This window comes from Portunus trituberculatus, chromosome 50 (assembly GCF_017591435.1).
Source record: "Portunus trituberculatus isolate SZX2019 chromosome 50, ASM1759143v1, whole genome shotgun sequence".
In the NCBI taxonomy this organism is placed as follows: domain Eukaryota; kingdom Metazoa; phylum Arthropoda; class Malacostraca; order Decapoda; family Portunidae; genus Portunus; species Portunus trituberculatus.
Genome location: NC_059304.1, coordinates 22,188,024 through 22,208,674, shown reverse-complemented (window position 1 = coordinate 22,208,674; position 20,651 = coordinate 22,188,024). Strand labels below are relative to the sequence as shown.

The following is a 20,651-nucleotide window of genomic DNA, read 5'->3' as shown; positions in this document are numbered from 1 at the left end:
CCGCCATATTTTCTGATACACACTTTCCTTTCTTGTCTCTTTTTCTGAGTAATTTGTTGGCTTGGCACTGTCGGCACTGTGTCGAGGTTACATTGTCACTATTATAGCACTGTCGGGCACCGCGCTGCTCGTCACCCCGGCCCGGGCACCTGCTTTGAGAGGTGGCCGGCCAGAGTCTCGCTATTCACTGCCCTAACCTGCCTCACTCCCGCGCCAGGCTGGTCCTCTGCTCGCCTTCCTTACACACCATCTCCTCAACGCTTCAGGCTTTCATGAGAACTATTTCCAGGAACCGTAAAAGATGATTAGTTCCGTGCATGTGATCCTTTTTCGTTGATGGTGTAGAATTCTTGTTAATCTGTCACGGGAATTATTAGAACGACCTCAAGATTCCTGAAACGTTTTATAACAAGTATTTCCAAATCTAAGAGTGATGATAAGTACGGTACATGTTTATCTTTTTTTATTTTTATTTTTTTCATTGGTGGTGTAGAATTCTTGTTAATCTATCATTGAAATTATTAAAACGATCTCAAGATTCCTGAAACGCTTCATAAGAAATATTTACAAGTCTAAGAGAGTTGATAAATACGCTGCATGTTTTTTTTTTTTTTTTTTACTTCTCTCGTTCATGGTACGATATTTCCATTCATCTATCACAGGAATGTTAAAAACGCCCTTCAAAACTCTTGGAACCTTTCGTGTTCCCATAAAGAAAGAAGGAAAAACTATTATGAGACACTACAGAGATGATAAATCCCGTCTTTGTTTATGGTACAAAATCCTTGCCAAACTACCACAAGAATATTAAAAACAACCTCGAAAACTCTTGGAACGATTCTTGCTCTCATAAGAACTATTTTTAAACATCACAGTGACTATTTTTCGGGTTTTAGTGGAGGTTTTCTCCTGTTGATAGTGTAGAAACCTTGTCAATCCATCAGATGAACCACTGAAACATCCTTGAAAACACCTAATCCCGCTAAAACCTCCTTGAAAACCCTTCAATGGTACTAAAACAACCTTGAAAAAAACAGTAACGTTGAAACATCCCCCAAAAAAAAAAAACAATAGCGTTAAGATATCCTTTGAAGACCCTCCAGTACTATTAGAACATGCTTAAAGACCCTCCAATACTTTTAAAACACCGTTAAAAACTCTCCAGTACCACTAAAACATTCTAGAACTCCCTCCCTCCCACCATAACTTCCTGTAGAGCTTGTCAGATGTGTAAGAGATAAAACGGTGGTATGTTTGCGTGTACAGATCATCTTGTCACAACTCAGTGCTGGTTTTGTTGGTACTAGCTCATTGATTCATTCCAGTCTCGTCTTGATGTCAGGAAGTCAACACCCACGTCTCCTCATCCGTTACGTCACCCTGAGTCATACCTACGTCTCCTCTTTTTCACTCCGCGTCACTCTGATTCACGTCCTCGTCACTTGTCCTCTCATGTTCATTTGTTAATTGCTTTGCTCTCTCACCGTCACTACTTTCCAAGGGCTTTAGTTGAAGACGCTCATGTTTTTAAGGGTATTTTTATGGTTCCGGTGATGAACTGGCAAGATTTCTAAATTATCATAAGAAAAAACTGTCTTGAAAACCCGTCTAGTCATCTTTGTGGCTTTGGAAAACTGCCGTGATGAGAGAACAAGGCTTTTCTGAATACGGGCGTCAGTCACATTTACACGTCACTTTCACTCTTGTCGCGTCACTCTGGTTAATGTTCCCGTCACTTATTCATTCTTACTCATTCGTATTGTCACGCTCAGTCATATTCACGTCATTTTTATCACGCGTCACGTCACGGTGAGTCCCTTTCAGGTCGCGTTAAGTCATATTTAAGTCACATTCTCATTATTCACGTCATTTTTAGGTTAATTCCTCAGGCTTCAGGTCATATTGAGTCACTTTCCAATTTTCCACGTCATGATGAGTCACATTCTGGTCATCTTCTCACTTTCAGGCTTCTTTCCACACTTTTCCGTCACTTGTTCACTCTTATTCACTCTTCGGGTCACACTGAGTCACATTCACATCACTTTCTCGTTCTCCAAATCCCTCTAAGTCACACTTGAAGTCACTTTCGCACGAGTCAGGATACGTTGAGTCATTTTCACGTCACTTTCTCACTCTACAAATTTTTCAAGTCACATTAGGTTACTTTTTAAGCGCCATGTCGTTTTAAATCACCCTCACGCTCTTCTTTATCACAGTGAGTCATGTTCAGATCACTTTCTCACTCTTCACGTCACTCTGATTCACACTGCGTCACTTTCTCGCTCCCCACGTCACTCTGGCACCACTAGTTCACATGCTCGCCGTGTTCTCTGCCTCGTCTCTGGCACTGTCCACGTCGCCGCCGCCATTGGCACTCCGCATATCCATCCCTTGTCCATTTGGCACTAACTGTGTCACCCACTCGCCGTCTTGGCACAAAGACACAACGACTTGACACCTTTTCTTATATAGTCTTACTCGTACGGACGTGTTCTTATTTCTATTCCTTTCTCCTCTTTCAATGTTTTATTTGAAGTCATTTTAATCATCTATTTTTACTTTTCTCGTTATCTGTGTTTCTTTTGTTTTGTTGCTTTAGTTAAATCTATTTTCTTCTTCCTTTTGTTTTACTTCTATTTATCTTGTCACGTCTTCTTTTCTTCTCTATTTCTCTATGTCTCTTTTGTTAGTCAGTTCTATTTTTTCCTCTCTCTCTCTCTCTCTCTCTCTCTCTCTCTCTCTCTCTCTCTCTCTCTCTCTCTCTCTCTCTCTCTCTCTCTCTCTCTCTCTCTCTCTCTCTCTCTCTCTCTCTCTCTCTCTCTTTATTATTTTCCTCGTTATTTGAATTGACTCGCGTTGTTGTATTTAATCGGTTAAAGTGTTCACTTATAAAAGGCTCCTCCTCCTCCTCCTCCTCCTCCTCCTCCTCCTCCTCCTCTTCTTTTTTTCTCCCTTCTTTTTCTTCTCCTCCTTCTCCCTCTTCCTTTTTCTCTCCTTCCTCCTTTTTCATTAACTTTTATTCTCCTTCCTCCTCTTCCTCCTTTTCCTTTTTCCTCTTCCTCTTCCTCCCTCTCCTTTCACTACTGCATTATCGTTCTTCCTCCTTATTTATTCCTCCTCCTCATCATCATCCTCCTTCTCTCCTCTCCTCTCCTCTCCTTTCGTCTCCTCTTATCACTTTAATCTAGCCTTTTCTTATTCCTCGCCTATTAATCCTCCTCCTCCATCTTCTTTCCTCTTTATTCTCCTCCTCCTCGTCCTTCTCCTCCTCCTCCTTCCCTTACTTCACCCATTAAATCCTTCTTTTTCTTTTATTTCTTCCTCCACTTTCTCCTCTCTCTCTCTCCTTCATTATCTTCCAACTCCTTATTCCTCCTCCATCCTTATCCTTCTCCATTCACTCTCACTCTCTTTCCTCCTCCTCCTCCTCCTCTTCCTTAATCCATTCCTTTCTTTTATTCATCTTCTTTTCCTTCCATCTCCATATTCCTCATCCTTTTACTCTTCCCACCTCCCACCCCATCCACTACACCTCTCTCTCTCTCTCTCTCTCTCTCTCTCTCTCTCTCTCTCTCTCTCTCTCTCTCTCTCTCTCTCTCTCTCTCTCTCTCTCTCTCTCTCTCTCTCTCTCTCTCTCTCTCTCTCTCTCTCTCTCTCTCTCTCTCTCTCTCTCTCTCTCTCTCTCTCTCTCTCTCTCTCTCTCTCTCTCTCTCTCTCTCCACCCTCGCCTTGCCTCGCCTCGCCTCGTCCTGCCTTGCCTGCCTCCGCCACACCTGTTCTGCGCCAATTAGCTTGAGGCAACACCTGTCCTTGGCTCCTCAACGTGCAATATTCAGGACAAAATCAGGGTTGCGGGTCTTGTTTTTTCCTCCCCTTGAAGTTGAGGAGTCTGAGGGCCGTTGCTATCCTTTTTTTTTTCTCTCTCTCTCTCTCTCCTTCTTTTAGTATTATTTGGCGGAGAGGAGAGAGTAGTGTGCGTGAAGGAAGAGGATGCAATTAAGGGAAGAAAGGCAAAGGATAGAAGATGAATAGGAAGGGTTAGGGAGAGGATGGGAGAGGATGGAAGGAAGCAAAGTTTAGGTAAAGGGGGAAAAGGAAAGAGAAGGGAATTTGAAAAGGAAAAGGAGGGATTAAAAGAGAGAGAATTGAGGACAGAATAAGGAATAGAAGAAGCAGAGAGGGAGAGAAGGTAGATAGGTAAGAAGGAAAGGGAACGAGTATGAGAAGAAGGTGAAAAGAAGACAGGGAGAGAAAACAGTGAAAAAGGAAAGGGAGGGATTGAGAGAGGGAAGGTAAGAAGAGGGAAGATCTGTGATAAAAAAAGAAGAAGAAGAAGCAGGAAAGGAAGAGAGAAAATGATAGAAAGAAAAGAAATGAGAGAAGAGAGAAGGGAAGGAATGAAAATGAGGAGGAAAAAGAGAAAGAAGGAAGGTTTACGTAAGGAGAAAGGAAGAGAGAGAGAGAGAGAGAGAGAGAGAGAGAGAGAGAGAGAGAGAGAGAGAGAGAGAGAGAGAGAGAGAGAGAGTTTGGAAATAAGGAATAGGAACGAGAAAGAGATGAAGAGAGACAAAGAGATAATGAAAGAGGATAGGATAGAAAATGTTAAATCAGTGAATGGGAGAGGAAGAAGGAAAGGGGCGGGGAAAGGAGAGTGAGAGAGAGAAGAGAAAGAAGAACTGAAGGATGAAAAAGGAGAAATCAAAGAGGGAAAAGGAAAAAAGATGAGAAAGGGAACGAAAAGAAAACAAAGGAATAAAGCAAGATAGGAAAGAAAGAAGGAAGAAAGGAAAGATTAGGAAAATATAAGAAGAAAGGAAAGAAGGAAGGAAGGAAGGAAGCAACCAAGCAAGGAAAGAAGGAAGGAAAAAAGAAAGAGAAAGTGGAGAAAAAGAGGCATTGAAGGAAAGAGAAGAGAAAGAGAAAGAGGAAAGAAAATGGAAACGAGAAGAAGTGTAAATGAGAGAATGAAAAGGAATTGGATGAAGGAAGAAGCGAAGCAAAATCAAAAGAAAGGAAACAGAGAAGAGAAATGGACGAAAGAAAAAAATGGAAGATATATAGATAATACAACGTTGACTTAATATTGTTCAAAATGCTTCATAATTTTAACTAGATTTTGTTACAGTTGCTTTCATGTCGCATTTATTTATTTTTTCTTGTTTCTTCATTTTTCTTCTTTTCTTCTTTTCTTCTCTCGTTTCGTTAATTTAAGAAAGAAACACTGGCCCGTTTTTTTTTCTAAACTCTTCCTTTTCGTTATTATTATTATTATTGTTATTATTATTATTATTATTATTATTATTATTATTATTATTATCATCATCATCATCATCATCATCATTGACGTTATTATCAATATTGTTTATTTTCCGATCTTTCTTTCGTTCGTTCCTGCATCTTAGGTTTTTCGCTCTTTTCAATTCTTTTCCTCTCTCTTGTTTTCTTTTCTCTCTCTCTCTCTCTCTCTCTCTCTCTCTCTCTCTCTCTCTCTCTCTCTCTCTCTCTCTCTCTCTCTCTCTCTGTTGCTCTGGTCCTCACAAGACAGCGCAGCGCCATCCCGCACACCAGCACTTGCGCACTCCTGGAACGAGAAAGAAAATGAGGTGGTTATTGTATTGCCTCTGCTTATTGCTTCCAGTGAAAAGAAAAATGCTTCTGTTTCATTATATTGTGTATAGTAGTAGTGGTGGTAGTGGTGATGGCAGTGGTGGTGCAAGCAGTAGTAGTAGTAGTAGTAGTAGTAGTAGTAGTAGTAGTAGTATAATAGAAGTAGTAGTAGTAGTAGTAATAGAAGTAGTAGTGGTCCAGCTAAATAATCATGTGCAGAGCGGGAGGGAAGCAGGAAGGATGTGTGTGTGTGTGTGTGTGTGTGTGTGTGTGTGTGTGTGTGTGTGTGTGTGTGTTTAATTATCTTGTTCTCATTCTCGTACGAAAAAGGAAGGAAGTTTTTGTTTCGGGGTATGTTATATATAATAGTAGAAGCGGTAGCAGGATCAGTAGTAGTATAGCAGCAGCAGCAGCAGCAGTAGTACTAGTAACAGTATTAGTAGGTAGTAGGCAGCAGCAGCAGCAGCAGTATATAGGATGTTCTGTTTACGATGGCTAGAGACACAAGTCCTTCACGGCGGAATTTGGTGAACCCTAAATTCTCTCTCTCTCTCTCTCATTCCAGTCTGGGTGTCTTCTTTCTCCTCCTGTTTTTCAGACTTATTTGCGTCACGTAATACACGGCCACACACACACACACACACACACACACACACACACACACACACACACACACACACACACACACACACACTGTGTGTGTGTGTGTGTGTGTGTGTGTGTGTGGAACTTTATCTCAAGTTTCCTTTCCCACCGCTCTATTGCTGCTGTGGTAGATGGCTACTGTTCTTCTCCTAAATCTATTAATAGTGGTGTTCCTCAGGGTTCTGTCCTGTCACCCACTCTCTTTTTATTATTCATTAATGACCTTCTTAACCAAACTTCTTGCCCTATCCACTCCTACGCTGATGATACCACCCTACATCTTTCCACGTCCTTTCAGAGACGTCCAACCCTTCAGGAAATCAACAGATCACGCGGGGACGCCACGGAACGCCTGACTTCCGATCTTTCTAAGATTTCCGATTGGGGCAGAGAAAATCTAGTAGTTTTCAATGCCTCAAAACTCAATTCCTCCATCTATCAACTCGACACAACCTTCCAGACAACTATCCCTCTTCTTCAATGACACTCAACTGTCTCCTCTTCCACAATGAATATCCTCGGTCTGTCCTTTGCTCATAATCTTAACTGGAAACTTCACATCTCATCTCTTGCTAAAACAGCTTCTATGAAATTAGGTGTTCTGAGGCGTCTCCGACAGTTTTTCTCGCCCTCCAACTGCTTACTCTGTATAAGGGCCTTATCCGTCCCTGTATGGAGTACTCTTCGCATGTTTGGGGGTTCCAGTCACACAGCTTTGCTTGATAGGGTGGAATCGAAAGCTCTTCGTCTCATCAACTCCCTCCTCTGACTAACTGTCTTCAGTCTCTTTCTCACCGCCGAAATGTTGCATCCCTTTCTATATTTTATCGCTATTTTCATGGTAACTGTTCTACTGATCTTGCTAACTGCATGCCTCCCCTCCTCCTGCGGCCACGCTGCACAAGGCTTTCTTCTTCCTCTCATCCCTATTCTGTCCAACTCTCTAATGCAAGAGTTAACCAGTACGCTCAATCATTCATCCCTTTCACTGGTAAACTCTGGAACTCCCTCCCTGCATCTGTATTTCCGAATTCCTACAACTTGTCTTCTTTTAAGAGGGAGGTATCGAGGCATTTGCTCCCCTAATTCTGGCTGACGGTTTTGGCACTTTTTGAAGTCTTTGGAGAGCCAGCGCTCAAGTGGGCCTTTTTCTAACTTTCTTTTTTTTTTTTGCCCTTGGCTGGCTCTCTTCCCTACGTAAAACACACACACACACACACACACACACACACGCGCGCGCATCCTTCCTGCTTCCCTCCCACTCTGCACATGATTATTTAGCTGGACTCAAATTTTTGTGACTCAAACAGTGTAGGAAAGGCAGAATTAACTCCGAAAATATATAAATGACTTCTAAAATTTCTCAAACAAGGCGATGGGTGTATCCCCGTTCAGTGCCCATCATGACCCCGTTGAACCCAGGCCAAGACATTTACTCGTCAATGTTGTTCTCAGTTTAGTGTTTCTTCTCGGCATTTTCCAACTATTTTCCATCTGAAATGTTTAGATTTTAGTAATAGGAAAAGGAAATGAGGAAGGGAAGTGCATAAGGGTGTATAGTAGTAGTAGTAGTAGTAGTAGTTAATGATAGTAATAGTAGTGGTTAGTAGCAGTGGTTAGTAATAGTTGTAGTAGTAGTAGTAGTAGTAGTAGTGATAGCAGTAATAGTAGTAGTAGAAGTAGTAGTAGTAGTAGCAGTAGTAATAGTAGTAATGATTGTAGTAGTATAAGTAGTCGAAGTAGGAGTAGTAGTAGTAGTAGTAGTAGTAGTAGTAGTAGTAGTAGTAGTAGTAGTAATAGCAATAATGATAGTAGTGGTGGTGGTGATGGGAGTGTATCTTTTTATTGATATCTTTGTTCTCGTTATTATTTTTTTTTTATGTGCGAAATGAAAAAAAGAAAATCACAACTTTAGTCCTAAATGTATCGGCGCCGCGTGAACGAAATAAAGAGGACGCGCTCATTACCTGTTTTACGTGACGAAGTATAAAGAAAACAATGAAAGCAAAAGGAAAAAAGAAAGAAACTAAAGGGGAAAGTAATAACAATCATGAGAGAGAGAGAGAGAGAGAGAGAGAGAGAGAGAGTTATGGTAGTCTTATATTAGATATTCAATGCACGTTACCTTCCTCTCTATCTTTCCTTCACATCAAAGAAAAATATAAACAGATAAAAAAAAGGAAAGAAAATTGACGAGTGCTTTCACATTACATAAAGGAGGAAATCTTGGCATGCATCAGATCAAGTCTTCCTTTCCTTCTTTCCTTCCTTCATTCTCTCCCCTCCGCCCTCCTTCCTACTCCTCCAACCTCCTTCCTCCATTCTTTCTCTACCTCATGATCTCTTCCCTTCAGCTCCTCCTACTCCTCCTCCTCCTCCTCTCACTGCAGCATCTTTCATTCCCAAGTTTTCCTGTGAGACAACTACGTTTAATTGAAGAGAGAGAGAGAGAGAGAGAGAGAGAGAGAGAGAGAGAGAGAGAGAGAGAGAGAGAGAGAGAGAGAGAGAGTTGGTGTAGAGCAGTGTTAAGCCAGACAATAGCCAATAGCGTGTTACAAAAGAGAGAGAGAGAGAGAGAGAGAGAGAGAGAGAGCTACTTCTTCCGCTAGATGGCGCCCGTGAGAGACCCTTATCGAGAGAACCTTCAGGCAGATGAGATAGTGGGCAGCTCCCAGCACTGCGTCACCCGGAGAGAGAGAGAGAGAGAGAGAGAGAGAGAGAGAGAGAGAGAGAGAGAGAGAGAGAGAGCAGGGGGACTGTGTGGGGGGATAAAAGAGAGACGAATTTTGCTCACTATGTATGTAAAGTCAGCGGCGGAGAGAGAGAGAGAGAGAGAGAGAGAGAGAGAGAGAGAGAGAGAGAGAGAGAAATGGGCGTGGTAGTGTATGCTGTGCTGTACCTTCTCTCTCTCTCTCTCTCTCTCTCTCTCTCTCTCTCTCTCATTACCGTTTGAAATCAAATAACGTAATGTTGCTCAGATTCTTGTAAGATGAGAACACACACACACACACACACACACACACACACACACACACACACACACACACACACACACACAGAGAGAGAGAGAGAGAGAGAGAGAGAGAGAGAGAGAGAGAGAGAGAGAGAGAGAGAGAGAGAGAGAGAGAGGTGATAGGGAAGAGAAACACGTTAAATATAGTGAACGGTTCCATAAATTTCACATCGATGACAGGCAGGAGTGGAATAAAGAGCAGAATAGATAGTGAAATACAATGGAAGACGAGCATTGGAGCGTACTCTCTCTCTCCCTCTCTCTCTCTCTCTCTCTCTCTCTCTCTCTCTCTCTCTCTCTCTCTCTCCAAGACCGTAGTATGATACACGCAAGGAGGATGGATGTTTAGTTAGGAGGAGGAGGAGGAGAAGGAGGATTGAGTAGTGCAGATAATGAAAGGAGAGAGAAAAGAGAGATGTGACGAGAAAGAGAGTAAAGGATCTGAGCTACGCAGGGAACATCACACCACATCACAACGCCACACCTGCGCATGGGGGAAGCACTTTAACACACACACACACACACACACACACACACACACAGGTGGTTGAAAAACAAAGTAAATTATGAAGACGTGGAGATAACAGACGAGTGTACACACACACACACACACACACACACACACACACACACATAGCAAATACTTATCGGAGAGAAGAGCACCAGCACTGGATGGATGGATGGGTGGATGGGTGGAGAACATGGAGAACAGGTAGTAGAGAACAAGAGTGGTTGGGACGAGAACACTTGTGACGCGAACACGGGAGGTTACTACAACACGCACAGGAGAGAACGCCAAGAGAACACAGGGTGGCAGAGAACACGGGATGAGGGGCTAAAATACCAACATTCTAGGCACGAGTAAAGATCGCCTAGTAGCATAGTCTGGCATAGCATAGCATAGGAGCAACAGCAGCAGCAGCAGCAGCAGACGACGACGAAGACGATGACGATGACGAGGGAAAGATGGGTTCGTAAGCATCACCGCTCAAAAGGAAAAACAAGCGCTCACTTCGAAACACACTCCGGTACCAAAGATATGAGAATTTAGAAAACGATGGGGAAAACGTCAGATAAACCGTACATTTTTTTTTAACGGTCACGAAAACTGTTATTATTATTATTATTATCATTATTATTATTATTATTACTATAATTATTATTATTGTTATTATTTCAGAGATGAGAACACTGCTTGGGAAAACACAACACTGAGAGGTTATCTTGATGAGGGCTCCTTTGAAGAACGATGTGTGTGAGAGAGAGAGAGAGAGAGAGAGAGAGAGAGAGAGAGAGAGAGAAGGAGGGAAGAGATGTGCCCTGACCTGCAGCTGGCGACGGAATGGCTTAGGTCTCCATGCAGCACTCGCTCCTCCCGCCTCTCCCTCCAACCCCCAGCCTCTCTCTCTCTCTCTCTCTCTCTCTCTCTCTCTCTCTCTGGAGCTTTGCAGTAACTGAAGTAGACGCCAATTTAGATTATCAAAGCCATCAGTTATTGACGCTGTGTGTGTGTGTGTGTGTGTGTGTGTGTGTGTGTGTGCGCAGTGGATGAATGGATGGATATATATGTAGGTGAGGAGTGTGTGTGTGTGTGTGTGTGTGTGTGTGTGTGTGTGTGTGTGTGTGTGTGTGCGCAGGCGCGCATGCGTGTTCTAGTTAATCCCCACCTGAGCACTGGAAAAACTAAAGCGCCGTTCCTTACACATATTAATATCACAAAAGCATGAGAGAGAGAGAGAGAGAGAGAGAGAGAGATTCTGAAACACTCGACAAGCTACAACATACATCACATATCATTCAGGTGCAGGGTGGCTCAACTTGTTTTTGAGGCGCTTGCTCTCTCTCTCTCTCTCTCTCTCTCTCTCTCTCTCTCTCTCATCGCTGGGTCACGCACACTGCCGTTGGTCGCCTCTTACCGTGACCGTCACCTGCATCGTCGCTAATGTGCAAGTGGTTGAATTCACTTTCCAGCCACCATCTCCTCTCCTCCCTTAGTTGTTCGGTCACACATTCCGGCTTCCGCTGCTGCCCATCTCTCACCTCGGCCACACCGTCAGTCTTCTATATAAGCCTCGTCATTCACACGGGTGCAGCTGGTGTTTGTTTCGAGGAGTCTCTTCCCTGCTCTGTCACAGGCGCTATACAGTAGTTCGTCGCCTCTTATCGTGGCCGTCGCACACGCATCTCATCTCCCCCTCGCCGCCGATGTACAGTTGGCCGGGGCGGTACTCTGGATACCTGTCTCTTTTTCCTTCGTCACTCTTCTACATATTTTGTCGCTGGCTTCTTCTCTTGGCCATTACGGTCTCGGCCAGGCGGTAGGCCTGACTCCCTCCCCTGGTTCAACTCTTGTCGCTGGACCACGCGCGGCTGCAAGTCATCTCTCCTCGTCGCTTGGCCATGGAATGCCAGGCAGTTGTGCTCAAGCATGACAGCTTCTCGACGACTCACTTAGGCCCCGTCCATACGGAGCATTTTGATGCGCAATGTGTTGAAGCGACGAGTTGAAAAACGTCACTTTCAACTCGTCGCAGCATCATGAATGCAGTCATGACGCGGAACTATTTCAAATCGCTGAGCAGTGAGCAGTGTGTCAATGACAGTTGCAGTGAAACTCTTCTATTTTCATACACTGAAATACAAGAATATGAGTGAAGACCAGCAGAAATTGGCCAAGAAGTTAATATTCGATGCTCTAAGCAAGAGTGACATGGGAGATCTTACTAGGGAACATCAGGTATTGCGAGTGGAAGGCTCGGACAAATTAATGGTATGAAAAGGTTTATATTAAGGTTACAGCATATTACCGTACAAAGTACAATTTTACATAGCTAATATGAACATTTTTTTTATTGTTTATGTGATATGTAAAAATAATAAAGAAATGAAAACTATCACTATACTTTGTATCCGGCCTTCATAGGGCGGATACAAAGTAAAGTCACCTTAAGGTAATCCTCCTTCAGGACATTATAGATGGCTGCGCAGGTTTCAGGGATGATCAGGCTGAGGCTCTCATTTTGAAATTCTAGTGGAATACTGGAGACTTGTGTAGGATCTTCCTGCGTCAAGGAAGTGAAGTGTTGCTTCAAGACGAGCACACGGTGGTATGCTGTCTCGGATGCCGGTGTCCTGCTTGCAGATATATGGATGTATCTTCTTCAGCAATTCATGAAATGCAGTGAATGGCTTTCGTGTATAATTTTCAAAGTCTGTCTGGTTTTCTGCTTGTAGCTCTAAAAATATTTTATTAAAGCCGCCGAGAAAGCCACTGCTTGCACCACAAAGTCCGACGTTTCTTTTTCAAAAGTTTTTTTTTTTTTTTTTTTTTAGGTGCACACACAGCAACTATACTCCACAGTACAGTTTCTTGGCAGAGTAGAGCGTCGGTGGACATCCTCCCCGTGAAAGCCAAATGATGACCGAGATCTGATTGCTCGCACAGTTATGAGATTCGCAGTGATGCAGCCCGTTTGGACGCTAGTGTCAATTTTTCAACACCACTACTGCATCAAGTCGCTAATGCGTGATGCTCCGTGTGGACGGGGCTTTACTTTCCTGAAGATCTTGTGCTCGCGGCGACCAAACACTCGATTGCTGATAGCGCGGTGGGCAAGATCTGCGTCATCAGCTTTTCCTGGTTGCGGCCGCTGTACGTACCTCTGCGCCTGTAAAGCGCTGCATATCCTTGTCTGTATAGCGCTGCAAGGGGAACGGGGGACACTCCACATAGGGATGTATTATCCTGCAATACAGTACTAGGCGCCGCGTCGCGTCTCACATATACATATTGAGGTGGATCACCTCATCCACAGTCAGTTCCTTTACACTGAAAGTAAGATGATTTAAGGTTGCAACAGAGAGAGAGAGAGAGAGAGAGAGAGTGTGTGTGTGTGTGTGTGTCATACGAGGTAATGGAACTCAACTAGTCTCAATTTCTTCCTTCGAACTCATCCTGCGTCTATGTTTGGCTACTGAAAGATGCAAACGTTGACATTAGCTGCAGCATTTTATTGAAGATTAAATGACATCAGCCATATATTTCATGTTTGAATTGGGAATTTCCGCTGAAAGCATAGGAAGGATAAAGAGAGGAGGATTCTGTCTGTATTTGTACTTGGAACTTAGAACCATATTCTGAAACACTTCTGCGCTGCGCAGGTTTTTAAGGGTTTTCTTACGGTTCTAGTGGCAGATTAAGATTTCTTGATTATAAAAAGGAGACATGTTTTGGAGAAATCGTTTAATTATCTTTGTGACCTCCGTGAAACAGTCGTACACATGCAGGCTCACCACCAGATGGTGCTGTGATCGGCAGTTGTGTCCTTAGCTGCAGCCTGTTCACTGCTATCGCTGGGATTTCTTCTCATCCTTGTCCGTGGCCAGCTGCGGTCGTCTTTTCTTGCTTTCTTCGCAGTTTTTTTTTAAGGTAAAGTGTGTTTCTTGCCTAGAGTATAGCTTGGTGTTTTTTGTCACTTGTTCCCAGAGTAGTGTTGGATTAGCGTGTTATTGTAGATGTTTGTTTGATTTAGTGGTTCTTCCTCAGCGACCTGGGTACTGTGAAAGAAGGACTTCCATCTTGGTTGGCCCCACACCTTCCCTCTCCAGACAATCACCGTCCCTTTCATTCTCACAGTTTTTCACTTTTAATTAAGCACAGCTCTCCCATTTTCTTGTCATTATATCTGCCCTTCGACTCACCTGACTCCTGGTAATTAACTTGTTTGTATTTTTCAAACCTTTGATAGTTCGTCACGAGTCAGCACTGTAGCAGCCTTTCCACCCGCCTCCCACCACTACCGTTCACCTCACAATTCCTACCTTTCTACTGGTGTTGTGATTCGACTGCTGTTCACAGATTGTAGGAAAAAGTATCGTTGTATTTAATTACGTTTCCCAGCAAATATTTAGTTTCAACCAATATTCCTTCAGCCTCCTTAACTGCCTATGACTTAAACTCTTTCAAAAGAGGAGTGTCAAGACACCTCTTACGTTAACTGGACCCTCCTTTTAGATTTTTTTGTTTTTTCTCTTTCTACTTTCCTTTAACAGGGCCTGGCAACCAGCGGGATTTTTTTTTTTTTCCAACACTGTTTTCCCTTGGCCAGTGCCCTTGTAATGTCCAATTGACACGTGTCTCCCATATAGTGCAGTCAGTAGTGGGCGTGGGGTTGAATGTCTGTATCGGCTTCCACTCTTGTGTATTTTTCTTGTTCTTGTTTATATTCTTGTATTCTTGACGTATCTTGTCTTTTTTTTCAAGTTTTGATCATGTGTTCAATTTTTTTTTTTTTTTTAATTCTTCCACCAATAATGATCTGAACATTAATAAAAAAATATATATATATATATATATATATATATATATATATATATATATATATATATATATATATATATATATTTTTTCTCTCTCTCTCTCTCTCTCTCTCTCTCTCTCTCTCTCTCTCTCTCTCTCTCTCTCTCTCTCTCTCTCAATGTATCCTTTAGTCTAACAGAAAATGTTGAAGTTCTCTTAGACTGAAGGATACAGTGAGATAAGGCAAAACAAAACATTTTACAAAATATAGAAAACCAAACCAGAGACAATGTAATTGCAGAACATCATCAGTGGAAGAAATTGAAATAAAGAAAATATGATTAAAATTTGGATCACAATTGCAGCATAGACACTTCACTTTTCTCAGAAATTGGTTTCCCCAATTTAGGATTAATGTGTTTGTTCTGTCTATCATAGTTTATTTGGAGCCTAAGGTGTTATCTATCCAATGTTCTTCCTTTGATTCTCTTTGTGTAAGTTGTAAATGTGTAGTGTTGCTTTTGTCTGCATTTCTTATTTCCATTGAGCTGTGTCCCATTTTTGTATTTCATATTATTTTTTTACAATTTATTGATTTGTGTTACGTTAACATCTAGGTTTTCACATATGCTTTAAGAGTCTTTATCCACTTATTATCCCCTTTTTCATTTATATATATATATATATATATATATATATATATATATATATATATATATATATATATATATATATATATATATTTCTTATTAGTTAATTTTTGTTTTCTTTGAACAAATGTTTCGCAAATAGTATTTATACTTTCATGTCTGTGGCATAACTGGAAGATGCTCCAATATGTCCTCCTAAGGCACTGTTTGCTGGGTATGTTGGGAGCATTAAAATAGTTCTGTTCTGTAGACTGATCAAGTTTTCAATTCTCTGCACTGTGATTAGCTCTTCCTCGGTATTCCTAATCCAATATTTCAGATGCAAATAGTATTGACAGTTTCCAACTGCAATGTGTATTTTTTTTATAGTTGTCTCATTATTCCCAGGAATAATATGTAAGAGGAATTTGTTAGAGCAGTAGGTCCTAGGTCAGCTGTCGTAGGTTTCAGTCTTTTTTGTGTCAGTATTGTGTTTGCTGTTTTCCAACTGTTGCATATCTCTTCTTAGTGATTTTATTAAAGCAGTTTGCAAGTTATTGCATATATATTTCATTACTTTCTAATATTGTAAACAGGTCTTATTTCATTCTGTCTGGTCTACAGGCTTTTTTTTTTTTTTTTTTTTTTCTTTTTTTCTTAATTTCTTGTATGGTCACATGTCATTATATTCCTATTTTGTTGCGCTGTGTCACCTTATCTAGGTATTCTCGTAAGTTTGTGTTTATTTTCCATTCTGTCTAGTTTCTATCCTCTTTTACTTAGATATTTATTGATTCTTTTATCTAGTAACTTCATGTTGCTGTTCATATTACTTTCATCTTTCAGTATTCCATGTATCATCTATATCATTACTTCTAGCTTTATGTAGGGATGTCCAAATTTTTCTAGTTGACTGGGCTGTTCTTTCATTTCCATTTTGCTACCATCTTGGTTGTATAGCATTATTTTGTTACAAGTAGTACTAGTGCTTTCTACTTTTAATTTCTTCATATTATCCAGCAGCTTTGCATTTCTATCTTAATCTCTCTTAATTTCCTCTGTAATACTATTTTCATGTTTAGATATTGCATTCCTTATTGATTTCATGTTCAGTTTCTGCATCTGGTACCTTTCAAGTTTTCTTTCCTTTTCTCTGAGTTCCTTTGTTTTACGTGCTTCTTTATTGTACCTTCTTTGTTTGTGTTTTCTTCTATATTTCTGATGAGCCACACTGGTTCTTTGTTAGCATTATCACATTTCATGTTTCAAGATTTTTTTTTTTCTTTCTGATTCCTTTAGAACATTCTCAATGTGTTCTTTATAATTATGCACTGTTTCTTCATTTATTTGAAGTATGTGATTGTTTTCTTTTCATTCTTGTAAAGTGATTTGTATAACTACATCAAAGTATGGACTTAGAAGATTGTGGTCTGAGAGATCAAAAAGTGCTTTTTCCTCATCTATTCTGACATGAAAGAATTTTAGATACATTTTTTGGTTGGCTAAAATGAAATCTGTTGAGCTTTTTTGTCCTCTGTTTTCCCAAGGCATTTCTCTGCTGCATCTAGGATCTCCATTTAATAATATCAAATTTTGTTTTGTGATCCATCGCAAAATTTATTCTCCATTTGAATTAGTTTGTTGTGGAACCAAGAACCCCAGGTGTCTGTTAAAATCACCTAGTAGGATGAGAGGAATCCCCCTTTTTCTTTCAGTGGTCATGAGTTCTTTGCCCTTTTTTCTCTCCTTTATTGTTCGGTCAGGTACTTTGATTATATTATTGCATTTCTCCTTTCTAGATTTTTTCAGCTTTTTCCCATTGTTTGCTGGCTACCACTTCTTATAAGTTTGAGACAATTTAACTAACAAAGGTCTTGGTTTTCTTGGTCTTGTTTCCCCATCATCTTTTCTCCCTAGCCTTCGTTTCCACAATTTCAGCACTTTCTATATGTAGTTCATTCTCCAGTATAGCCATACAAGTTGCTTTATCATGGTCTCATCTCCCTCAGTACTTAGTTTGAGGAGAAATTAAATAAAATTATTCTTCTCCCCCTGTTCAGTTATGTAGTGCAAGTGGCACTTTGCTCTCCCTCCCCATCCATATACATACAAGTGAAATGTACTTCATACAGGGACAGAAAAGTTGAGACTGCTCTAAATGCCAAACTTAGAAGAAGCTGTTTTAACATGAGTGGTGAAGTTTCCAGTTTGAATGACTAATAATGTACAGACTGAGAATGCTCTGTGTAGAAGAGGGGAAAGTGTTACTGAAGAGAGGATAGTTGTATTAAAGTGTGTGTGAAGTTGATAGATGAAGAAATTGAGTTTTTTGAGAAATGGAACAATAGGTTTGCTCTGCCCCAATCAGCAATTTTTTGGTACATTAGAAATTGGACATTCTGTGGCTTCTCTGTGCATGTTATTGAATTCTTGGAGGCTTTAACACCTAAAAAGACATGTTAAGTACTGTGGTACCATCAGCACAGATCATTGATAAATAATAGAGGGTGGCAAGACAGAATCCTGAGGAACACTTCTGAAATAGACTTTGAAACACTGATTGTCTACCACACCACCAATACAATGGACACAGAGGAAGCTCAAGATGAAGTTAGGATTTAGAATAAATGCATCGAAATGTAGACTGAAAATTATAGCTTAGTAACAGATTCTATCAGTCAGTAAGCAAAGTACTCATCACAGAATGCACACTGCATTGTCTGTTTTTTTTTCTTTGAACCTTTTAATGTCAATTGTAGTTTCATGAAAAATACTTAGAAATGGATTAGACTAAAACTGCCATTTTTATTCATTATTAATTCATTTATTTACAGATTACAAAGGAGCCATTCACTCTTCCCCAAGAAGTCTGAGTTGGTCTGTGGGATGGCAGGTTTGCCTAAGTGTTCTGATTGGCTGGCATGGCAGGTGTTGACAGTCAAGTCCGTCTTTTCCTGCACATAGCTGCTACAGGTCTTGTAATAATTCTATTGCACACTTTTTTTGTTAACCAAGATTTTACTTTTTGGATTATCCTGTTAGGTGTAACCAAAACAGTGAACTAGTGGATTATCAACAGCATTGATGTTTTCAATAATGAAATATCTCAAGTTTGTTGTAAAGTGTTGGAATAACAAATTATGTAATAACAAAGAACATGTGCAGAGCAATCAACCAGGAAATGTATGGAAGCTGCTGCCTTACATCCTGTCCCACTGTTGGCTTCACAAGGTCACATATATGTACAAGCTTCATGAAGCTTTACATATAGAAACCTTTCAAAGTCATTATTATTATTAGACAAAAAATATAAAATAGAAAATGCATCAAGCTCCAAAACATCTTGAACACAAAATCTTGTACTGCTGGATGAAAATCATTAAGATCAAAACTCTTCCAGCTGTGAGACAGCACCAGGAGTGTTAGCCACATAGTTCCATCCAACACATCACTGCACACTGCATGGCACAGCTTACAATAAAGGCTGCTGGGAAGTTCATAAGTAGAGATCTCACAGAGCTATCTTGGTGTGATCCTTCAGGAGTGCTTCCACATAAGTGTCCATTGCATGACAAGTCTGCCATTGTTTGTGGTAGAGTAATGTGTCATACTGTCAAATTAAGTTTAATTTTAAATCCAAGGTTCATTAAGTGAACTTTGTGAGCAAGCATTTAATATGAAAATTAATCTGTACTTTTTATTTATATAGAAACAAACAATTGTGGCAGGAGTCAAGCACCAACAGCCAACCACTGCACTGGCTATGGACAGGCTGGACTAAACAGCCCACATGGAAAAAGTCTCCCTACATTATTTTTTTTTTCCAATTTCTTGTACACACTGTGATAACCATCACACACACACACACACACACACACACACACACACACACACACACACACACACACACCGCTTAGTGTAGTGGTTAGCACTCTCAGCTTACAACCAAGAGGGTTCAGGTTCAAGTCCTGGGAAGCGGCGAGGCAAATGGGCAAGACTCTTAATACATGCACACGTGCACACAGACGTGCGCACACACACACACACACACACACACACACACACACACACACACACACCGCTTAGTGTAGTGGTTAGCACGCTCAGCTTACAACCAAGAGGGTTCAGGTTCAAGTCCTGGGAAGCGGCGAGGCAAATGGGCAAGACTCTTGATACATGCACACAACACACACACACACACTAATTTACTGAGTTTCTACTCTAGAATAGTTGATAGAGTACAAGAGAGAGAGAGGGATGAGTTGACTGTATTTACTTGGATTTAAAAAGGCATTTGACAAAGTGCCACATGCAAGATTACTGTGGAAGTTAGAGGAGAAGGGTGGCTTAAAAGGAAGCACATTGAGATGGATGGAAAATTATTTGAGGGGGAGAGAAATAAGGACGGTAGTTAAAGATATGAAGTCCAAGTGGAGAGCAGTAGAAAGCGGAGTGCCGCAGGGATCAGTATTAGCACCAATACTTTTCCTCATATATATTAACGACATGCCAGAAGGAGTGAACAGCTACATAAATCTGTTTGCGGATGATACAAAACTGTGCAGAGTTATAAAGCAAAAAGAGGATTGTGAAATACTGCAGGAAGACCTAAATAAGATCTGGGAATGGAGTGAAAAGTGGGAAATGGAATTCAATGTGGACAAAAGCCATGTCATGGAGATGGGTAAAAGTGAAAGACGACCCGTGGGAATCTATAAGATGGGAGATGGAGTAGAACTGGAGAAAGTAAAAAAGGAAAAGGACTTAGGAGTGACGATGGAAGAAAACAATCAACCGGTAAGCCATATTGATAGAATTTTCAGAGACATAATTTGCTAAGGAATATTGGAGTAGCATTTCACTACATGGACAAAGAAATGATGAAGAAATTGATAAGTACTATAATAAGACCCAGATTGGAATATGCAGGAGTAGTGTGGACCCCTCATAAAAAGAAACACATAAGGAAGTTGGAGAGACTACAAAAAATGGCTACAAGAATGGTTCCAGAATTTGAAGGGATGACATATGAGGAGAGACTAAAGGCTATGGATTTACCAACCCTGAAACAGAGAAGGGAGAGAGGGGATCTGATACAAGTTTATAAATTGATCAACGGAATGGACCAAGTGGATAATGAGAAACTGATCCTGAGAGAAGAATATGATATTCAAAGCACAAGATCGTATAGTAAAAAGCTGAGAAAGGGAAGATGTCTGAGAGATGTTAAAAAATGTAGTTTCCCACAAAGATGTGTTGAGACGTGGAACAGTTTGAGTGAAGAAGTGGTGTCAACAACGAGTGTGCATAGTTTTAAAGAAAAATTGGATAAGTGTAGATATGGAGACGGGGCCACACGAGCATAAAGCCCAGGCCCTGTAAAACTATAACTAGGTAAATACACACGAACGAACGCACGTTCGCACACACACACCAACCCTGGAACAGAGAAGGGAGA

At 40.9% G+C, this 20,651-nt stretch overlaps 1 long non-coding RNA gene across 1 annotated transcript in view; it reads left to right on the top strand.

The window, feature by feature from the left end:
• The window catches only part of LOC123499570, a 67,358-nt gene extending 47,907 nt beyond the window's left edge, over positions 1-19,451 (top strand). The window contains exon 5 of the long non-coding RNA XR_006673033.1: positions 18,028-19,451. This is a non-coding gene — a long non-coding RNA (uncharacterized LOC123499570). The remainder of the gene's footprint in view (positions 1-18,027) is intronic.
• Positions 19,452-20,651: the final 1,200 nt, after the last annotated feature.